Source organism: Triticum dicoccoides, chromosome 3B (assembly GCF_002162155.2).
Source record: "Triticum dicoccoides isolate Atlit2015 ecotype Zavitan chromosome 3B, WEW_v2.0, whole genome shotgun sequence".
Lineage (NCBI taxonomy): Eukaryota > Viridiplantae > Streptophyta > Magnoliopsida > Poales > Poaceae > Triticum > Triticum dicoccoides.
In genome coordinates this window covers 861,608,498-861,617,906 of record NC_041385.1, presented here as the reverse complement: position 1 = coordinate 861,617,906, position 9,409 = coordinate 861,608,498, and positions in this window count along the sequence as shown.

Genomic DNA, 9,409 nt, shown 5'->3' with positions numbered 1-9,409 from the left:
GCTGCTCATTTACTGCCCTTGCTTGGGAAGCGTCGCTCCACGCGTCCCACTGCGCCTATCCCTTGCGCCACGTTTGCTGCATGCACGGTGCAGGACGAATAACGGGCGCGCGGGATAAGGGAAGTCGTGCGCGTGCGCGGGTCGATTCCCATGCGCCTTCAATGGAGCAGGGAGGGCAGTCGACGGCCCCGCTTGCTGTTACTTCAACGGGCTGGATTGGGCGAGAGGGGGCGGCTGAGCCTCACCCCCGCTCCTTTATAAAGAGGGGAGCGGGAGGAATGGTCCCTCCTCAATCCTTCGCTGTCTTCTTCTCTGCACTCCTGCTTCTTCCTTTCTTCTGCCATGGCAAGGGGGCGTGGCGTCGCTTCATCGGTGGCGGCGAGGGTCTCGGCTCGACAACGCATCACCCGTCCCCAAGAGTTTGTGGCGGCGGAGCCGGCCGCAAGACGGAGGGGGAGGGGGCAAGGCCGAGGACGTCGCGGCGCTCGGGGGAGAGGAGGATGGGGCGGCAGATCGGCCTTGCCTCCGCCAGCGGCCCCTCCTCCGGTGGAGGGTCACGTCGGGGACGACCCTTGTGAGTTTTTCATCCGACTCCTTTTGCGCGGGAGATGGAGCTGGATCCACCACAGGCGCTGCGGCTACATATGAGGGGCTGCAGGAACAGCGGTACATGGGCCGATGTCGAGTTCCCCGCCCCTCATGTTATGTATCTCTGTCGAGGGTGGAAGACCTTCGCCTGCATCCATAGCTTGACAGAGGGGCTCACTCTCCATTTCAAATTAATGGAGAGTGGCCTCCTCTCCGTCAAGATCTTCGGTCACTTCGGGACTCGCTTAAGGTGCTGCGTGGAGAGCTCCTCCGACGATGAAGATTCCTCCCTGAATGAGAGCGATGGGGAGGATAGCGGTAGCGACGATGAGGGTAGCAGGCGGCAGGATGACGGGTCCGACTAGGCGTCGGGTGCATCACTCCGGGGCTGCACCGACGACCCCATCATCGGTGCCGCCGGCTCCTTGAACTTCTCGGGGTCGCCTCCTTGGGCTGCTGGCATCGGGAGGCTGGGGAAGAGGAAGAGGGCGGGGGGCAAGGCCATCAAGTCGGAGTATGCGGGCACCGATGCCTTCGTAGCGTATTGACGGTCCTGCCGCCTTGTCTTCCAGCTCTTCCTCCGGCGCCGCCATCACCATCCAACCCCTGGACAGCCACCGAGATGTTCCCTCAGTGTCTTCTGCCACCCGTAGCTTGCCTAGGCGCCCTCTTGCCCTTTTGCCTTCTTGTTCCATTTCCCGAGGAGAGGGACAAGAAAGGGATTAAGGGCATCTTATCTCCTTTTAGTCGTGTAAGCCTTTGGGCCTTGGTTAACTTTAGAACTTGTAATCCCCATGTTCATGTTTTTCATTCCGTATGAACTGTACCTGTACGGGATGTTTTTAATGAAAAAGGCATGTTTGCCGGGCTTTCCATTCGTGGGTGAAACCCACGGCAAGGTTCGAATCCTTGTTGCCATCTACGTAAATGTTTTTCCGCCCGGCAACAGGCCTTGCCGTCCCGCCATCTCGCTCGACCTTTCTCATGCTCTTGATGGAGGCAGGGAGGAGGTGAGTTCGGGCTCCACGTTCTAAACCCTTGCTGCCGCAACTACGACCAACTTCGGACCCAGGAGGTAATCCTTGGGTGCGGAAAGAGGGGAGCACGGTAGCCTAGGGAAAAAACGAGGTTTCACATACCCCAGTTCATAACAAAATGCATGGTAGAGGATAATAAGACTTATCTAGACCTGCAGCCCCCGGCAGCCTTGGCTTGCCGTGGACGGATCCTTGTATTTGCAGCCCCCGGCAATCTTGTCTTGCCGGGGTCGGGTCACCGGTCTGCTCCTTTCTTCCGAACAGCTCAGCAGAAATACTTACGTGTCCTGCTAACCAAAAAGGACAAGGAGGAAACAGAGAGATGCATACTTGACCTCTAAGCTAGGGGTTAGCCGCTATCGAGCACTATCAACCCTAACCGAGGAGGAGACTCGACCTAGCATGCATGCTGTAACTTAGGGCGCCAGCGCTTCATTTATTAGTGCTCAGGGTCTGCACTTGGCTTTGTACAAAGGGTTACATGCCTTGCCGGCAAGGCTTGTACAAAAGGGTGGCTTGCCGGGAGGCCCGACAACCGCACATTTTGGGTAAAATTTGTGAAGATGCTCGATGTTCCAGGAATTGCTCACTAGTATGGCATCTTCAGTCTCCAGGCGGACCGCGCCGGGCCTGGTGACTCGTGTTACCCGATAAGGGCCTTCCCACTTCGGCGTCAACTTGTTGGAATTCTTGGCCGACTGAATGTGCCGAAGAACAAGGTCGCCTTCCTCAAAGCTCCGGGCATGAACCTTGCGGCTATGGTAGCGGCGCAAAGCTTGCTGGTAGCGTGCTACTCTCACAGCCGCCCGGAGACGATTTTCCTCAAGGAGCGTTGCGTCATCCTGCCGCAGTCGCTCTTGCTCAAGCTCATCATAAGCGAGCACTCGAGGTGACCCGTATATGAGTTCCGTGGTGAGAACTGATTCTACCCTGTAAACTAGGGCAAAGGGTGTCTGGCCGGTAGCTCGATTTGGCGTCGTCCTGATCGACCAAAGAACCGCCAGCAATTCATCAATCCAGCGCCTTCCACTCTTGCGCAGCCTGTCGAAGGTCTTTGTTCTTAAGCCTCGCAGAACTTTAGCATTTGCTCTCTCCGCTTGGCCGTTGCTTCGTGGGTGTGCCACGGAAACAAAAAAGACCTTTCTGCCGAGGTCCTCAATGTATTGCATGAAGGCATGGCTTGTGAATTGTGTGCCATTGTCGCTGATGACCCTGTTGGGCAGCCCAAAACGGCAAACTAGTCCGTTGAAGAACTTGATGGCTGACTGCGCCATCACCTTCCTCACTGCTTCCACTTATGGCCACTTTATGAACTTGTCGATGGCAACGTACAAGTAGTCAAAGCCCCCGACGGCGCGGGGAAAAGGGCCTAATACGTCGAGCCCCCAGACCGAGAAGGGCCGGGAGAGAGGGATGGTTTGAAGGGCTTGGGCTGGTTGAAGAAGCTTCTTTGAATGGAACTGGCACGCTTCAGACTTGGTTACTAGTGCCGTCGCATCCTGGAGGGCGGTGGGCCAGAAGAAGCCTTGCCGGAAAGCCTTGCGGGAAAGGGCCCTTGACCCTATGTGGGAGCCACATATGCCTCCATCTATCTCTGCCAACAGCTCTAGTCCTTCCTCTCGGGAGATGCACTTCCATTTCACCCCATTCGGTCTCCTTCTGTACAACACATTGTCAATGAATTGATACAGAGCCGACCGGCGGGCTACTCTTTCTGCTTCTTCCTGCTCCTCAGGAAGCTCTGCTCTCAGTAGGAATCGGACGGTGTGCAGCGCCCATGCCGGAGCCTGTGGCTCGACGACAAGGATCAAAGGCATCTCTACTGCCATGGGAGCGGCAATCTCTACGGCCATGACCTGAGGTCCTGTCGGAGTCAGCCGTCCCATGGAAGGATCGGCATCCATGACAATATCTTCACCGGCGGCTCCAGAGAGCTCGGTGGGGAAGTACTTGCCGGAGCCTAGCTTCCTCCGCTTGTTCTGCCCGGTTGATGGCTCAACGGATGGTTGAGTTAACTGAAGCACAAAAGTACCTCGTTCCACAGATAGCTTGAGGGCAGCGCGCTTTGACAAGTAGTCGGCGATGTCGTTCTCCGCCCGATGGACGTGCTCTGCTTGTATACCATTAAAGGGCTCCTTCAGCTTCCTCACTTCATCTACGTAGGCTTCCATCAACGGGCTTTCATAATCTTTGTTGACCTGCCTGACGACGAGTTGCAAGTCGCCCATGACGATGAGCTTTTTGACTCCGAGGTCCGCCGCGATCCTGAGACCGGCAAGCAAACCCTCGTACTTGGCTGACATCTCCCCGGGGAAGTGCATTTGGATGACGTACTTGAGGTGGTCCCCGGTGGGTGCAACAAGCAGCACACCAGCACTGGCGCCTTGCAGCGAAAAAGCCCCATCAAAGTACATGATCCAGTCGCCACTCGTTTCCTCACCCGGGAGAGTGGTCTCTTGTAGCTCTTTGTCAGGCATCGAGGTCCATTCTGCAACAAACTCCGCCAAGACTCTTCTCTGGATCGTCAAGGTGCTTTCGAACTTCAAGTCGAAACTAGACATCTCCAGGGCCCATTCCACGATCCTTCCTGTTGCATCTGTGTTATGCAGTATCCGTTGCAAGGGAAGGCGGGTAACCACGGTGATCTCGTGCGCTTGGAGGTGGTGGCGCAGCTTCCTCGAGGCCATAAGGAGGCCGAAGACCAACTTTTGCACACCTGAATACCTCGACCTAGCTCCCCACAAGAGGGAGCTGACGAAGTAAAACGGGTGCTACACCATCTTCTTCCTTTGCACCACTTCACCTGGCCATGTGGGTCTTGTCACACTGCGTCAGCCTTGCCGGGATCGAACCCTGTCGGGGACTTAGCCTTGCCGGGACCGAGCCCTGCCGGGGTGGGTTCTGACCCACTAGCTGTTGACTCTGCCGCTGCTGCTGTCTCTTCGTTGACCTCTCTCTGCGCCACCAATGTGGCGCTAACCACTTTATTTGTTGCTGCTAGGTATAGCAGTAACGGCTCTTGTGGTTTAGGCACAACCAGCACCATGGCAGAGGAGAGGTACTTCTTCAAATCTTGCAACGCCACCTCGGCCTCTGGGGTCCACTCCACTGGGCTCGTCTTCTTCAAAATCTTGAAAAAGGGAAGGGCACGCTCCACGGATTTGGAGATGAATCTGCTCATTGCAGCAATGCAGCCAGTGAGCCGACGCATGTCCTTGATCCGTCTGGGTGCCTCAATCTTCTCGATAGCCTTGATCTTGTCCGGGTTTGCCTCAGTCCCGTGCTGTGACACAAAGAACCAGAGAAGCTTGTCGGATGGGACGCCGAAGACACACTTCTCAGGGTTCAATTTGAGGTTGATCTTGCGCAGGTTTCCAAAGGTTTCCTCCAGGTATTGCACGAACATTGCTTTGTCCTTGGTTTTGACCACTATGTCATCCATATAAGCTTCCATATTTCTATGTAGCTGGGGTTCAAAATCAATTTGGACTACTCTTGCAAAGGTCGAGCCAACACTCTTCAACCCAAAAGTCATCCGTAAAAAACAATACGTACCACATGGGGCGATGAATACTATGTTTTCTTCATCTTCTTTTGTCATGAAAATCTGGTGGTATCCTGAGTAGGCGTCGAGGAATCATAACAGGTCACACCCAGCCATGGAGTCAACAATCTGGTCGATGCGCGGTAATGGGAAGGGATCCTTTGGGCAAGCCTTATTGATGTCTGTGTAATCAATACACAGTCTCCACATCTCGTTTGCCATGCGCACCACTACTGGATTGGCCAACCACGTTGAATGGAGCACTCCTCTTACCAAGCCTACCGCCTCTAGCTTCCTGATTTCCTCTGTGATGAACTCTTGACTCTCCAGAGCTTGCTTCCTGACCTTCTGCTTGACGGGTCGCGCATGAGGACAGACAACAAGGTGGTGCTCAATCACTTCCCTAGGAACGCCAAGGATGTCGGATGCTTGCCATGCAAACACATCGACATTCGCCCGCAAGAAAGTGACGAGCTCGCTTTCCTATTTGCTGTCGAGGGCGGAGCTTATGGTGAAAGCCTCACCCGTGCCGTCCTCCTTGATGGGCACCTTCTTGGTTTCTGGTGGTGTAGCTTTGGACTTCTTGCTCTTGCAGGCGGGGGTCTCGGGCACGTCCTCAACAGGAGCGCGACACCCTGAAGAGGTGCGCTTGCCGGAGTTCGTGCGAGGGGTCTCGCCGGTCTTCTTCCCTCCCAGGGCTCTGTCGGCAGGAGCTTGCGCCTTAGCGGTAGCTGCTGCAACTGCCTCCCGGTAGAGTTGGTCGGCGCAAATCAGCGCGTCTTCAGCATGTTGTAGGCGTAACGTGAAGCCGCCATGAACTTGGCTAGTGCTGGGTGATAACCCGCAAGTATACGGGATCGCAACAGTTTTCGATAAGTAAGAGTGTCGAACCAAACGATGAGCTAAAGGTAGAATAAATATTCCCTCAAGTTCTATCGACCACCGATACAACTCTACACACGCTTGACATTCGCTTTACCTAGAACAAGTATGAAACTAGAAGTACTTTGTAGGTGTGAAAGGCTAGGTTTGCAAGACAATAAAGAGCATGTAAATATAAACTAGGGCCTGTTTAGATAAAGATACAATAAAGTAAATATTAGTAGAGAGCTTTTTGTTACGAGAAAGTTATTTGTCCAAGGCAATCGATAACTAGACCGGTAATCATTGTTGCAATTCTATTTGAGGGAGAGGCATAGGCTAACATATCATTCCTTACTTGGAATTCTATGCACTTATGATTGGAACTCTAGCAAGCATCCGCAACTACTAAAGATTCATTAAGGTAAAACCCAACCATAGCATTAAAGTATCAAGTCCCCTTTTATCCCATACGCAAACAACCTACTTACTCGGGTATGTGCTTCTGTTCACTCACGCCACCCACCATAAGCAAATCATAAACATATTGCAAACCCTACAGCGGGGATCTCTCACGCTTGCACGACACGGAGAGCACCATAGGACAGCACGAATAATAAAACATGCAACTCAAACCAATCACGATCATCAATTAACCCATAGGACAAAACGGATCTATTCAAACATCATAAGATAGACATACATCATTGGGAAATAATATATAGCGTTGAGAACCATGTTTAAGTACAGATTACAGCGGGTAAGAGAGTGGTTACACCGCTGCATAGAGGGAGGAAGAGTTGGTGGAGATGTTGGTGAAGATGGCGGCGGTGTTGGTGAAAATCGCGGTGATGATGATGGCCCCCGGCAGCGCTCCGGCACCACCGGAAGCAAGGGGGAGAGAGGGCCCCTTCTTCTTCTTCTTCCCTGACCTCCTCCTTAGGTGTGAGAAGGGTTTCCCCTCTGGTCCTTGGATCTATCTCTCTGTTTCTGCGTTCTCTGCGTTCTCATATTCTACCCCTTCACCGTTTCCTTTATATCTGGATATTCGTAACTCCGATTGGGGAGAATCTTTCGCCCAGATTTTTCTCGTAAAATTAGCTTTCTTGTGGCAAAATAAGGGCATCAACCTCCTTACAGGTAGCCCTCGAGTGCCCAGGGCGAGCCCAGGGGTAGGGGGCGCGCCCCCCTATCTCGTGGCCACGCCGGACACTGTTTCGCGTTGATTCTTCCTCCGGAAAATCCCAAATATTCCAAAATAATTCTCCGTACGTTTTTACCCCGTTTGGATTCCGTTTGATATTGGTTTTCTGCGAAACATAAAACATGCAACAAAGAGGAACTGGCACTGGGCACTCGATCAATATGTTAGTCCCAAAAATAGTATAAAAAGTTGCCAAAAGTATATGAAAGTTGAAGAATATTGGCATGGAACAATAAAAAATTATAGATACGACGGAGATGTATCACCGGGCGGCCTAGGATCCCATTGTAAGGAAAGGGGATCTCGGCTACATCGAAAACAATCCTCTCCGTCCTGTGATTCAGCCCGCCTCCAAAGGTCACATGCAGCGTGACCTTTCCCTTCAGTTGGCTCCTCCCCGGGTTAACCCCTTGGAACGTGCCCGTCTCCTCGAGGTCTCCATCAGGGATCTGCAGCTTCTTGACCACAGCAGGCGAGATCAAATTCAGGCCGGCCCTGCCGTCGACCAACATCTTTGTCACCTTGAGGTTGCGGATCGTTGGGGAAACCAATAACGGCAAGCACCTGACCGCAGTAGTGCGGTCAGGGTGGTCCTCGGCATCGAAGATGATGGGCGTGCTGGACCATTTCAGTGGCTTCTGTGCGTCGAACGATGTCTCCACCACTGTGATCTCACGCGCCCACTGCTTGAGCTGGCGGTGAGATGTATGAAGCGAGGCACCACCATCGACGCGCATGGCCTCTATGGTTTCCTGGAACTCGTGATCGCCGGACTCGTCGTCCATCATGATCATCGCTTCTTGCTTCTTGTCGCGGCCCCGGGCGGGTCTCTCCTGCTGACTATCTTTGCCGCGGCGGCCACCTTGGCTGCCATGTTTCTTGCCGGACCCTTCGGCACCATGTTGGCCCTTCTCCTTGTCCCACAGCTCATACTCGGCCTTTTGCTTCTCAACGAGCAGCTCCACTTGCCGGCAGTGTTGGAGGTCATGGCCCTTGGTGCGGTGGATCTTGCAATACTGCTTGTCGGAGCCTCTTGGCTTGTCGGCGGCCACCAAGGGCCGGCAAGCGACACAGCCGGCAACCTCTTGCCAGGGTCGCTCGCCTTGGTCTTCTTGGTTGCGCCGGTGTCGTCGGATCCCTCGACGGGAAGCACAGCCTTGCCTTTGCGTTTCCTGTTACAGTGTCGGCCCTTCTTCGCTGGGGTGGCGGTATCGCCAGTGGAGTCGGTTTCCGTGCCGACATCTTCACCGGGGTACTTCCTTCCCTCTTTAGCGCGAGCGCATCGATCGGCCAAGACATAAAGTTCGGCCACATCCTTGACCTTGTTCATCGCCAACTCTTCGCGCATCTTGCGGTTGCGCACATTCTGGTGGAATGCACTGATCAAGGCGACGGGATGAACATAGGGGATGTTGTACTGCACCCAGCTGAACCTTTGGATGTACTTGCGCAAGTTTTCTCCTTCCTTCTGGGGGATGATGTTTAAATCACTCACCTGGCCATGAGCCTGGTGACCTCCGGTAAAGGCGCCAACAAACTCATGGCACAGATCCGCCCAAGAAGAGATGGAATCCATCGGCAAGTGCATCAACCATGACATAACATTAGGCTTGAGTGCCGGCGGGAAGTAGTTGGCAAGCACCTTATCGTCACGGGCCCCAGCAGCTTGCATCGCGATGGTGTTGATGTTGAGGAACTCTGACGGGTGAGTCTTGCTGTTGTACTTCTCGCCAACGTCGGGCTTGAAAGTGCGATGGGAGGGCCATTGGAACTGTCGTAGGTCACGGGTGAAAGCCGGACAACCCACCTCGTAGGGTAGGTCACCGTAGCCTCCCGGCGTTGGGTGGTCCGTAGAGGGCCCTGCCCGCCTGTCCGACTGGTGGCACGCGTCAAGTCGGCGCTCGACGGTGGTTCGAGCGTCCTCATGAGCCCGCTCCCGAAGGACTTGGCGCTGATCGTGATTGGTTCGCGGGTCGGACGATATGATGGAGATATCATCACGAGCATCGTCACGACGGGTCGTCGCCCGTGGCGGCCGGTGCTGAGGAGGGAAGTACACCGTAGCCGCGTCGCCTTCGGCTCGGCCCCTGCTAGCAGGGGGTGGCCCGACGGAGCAACGGCCCATGGGTTTCGCCGGTCGCAACACATCGTTGTTGGCGATGCCGACGAGCCTCC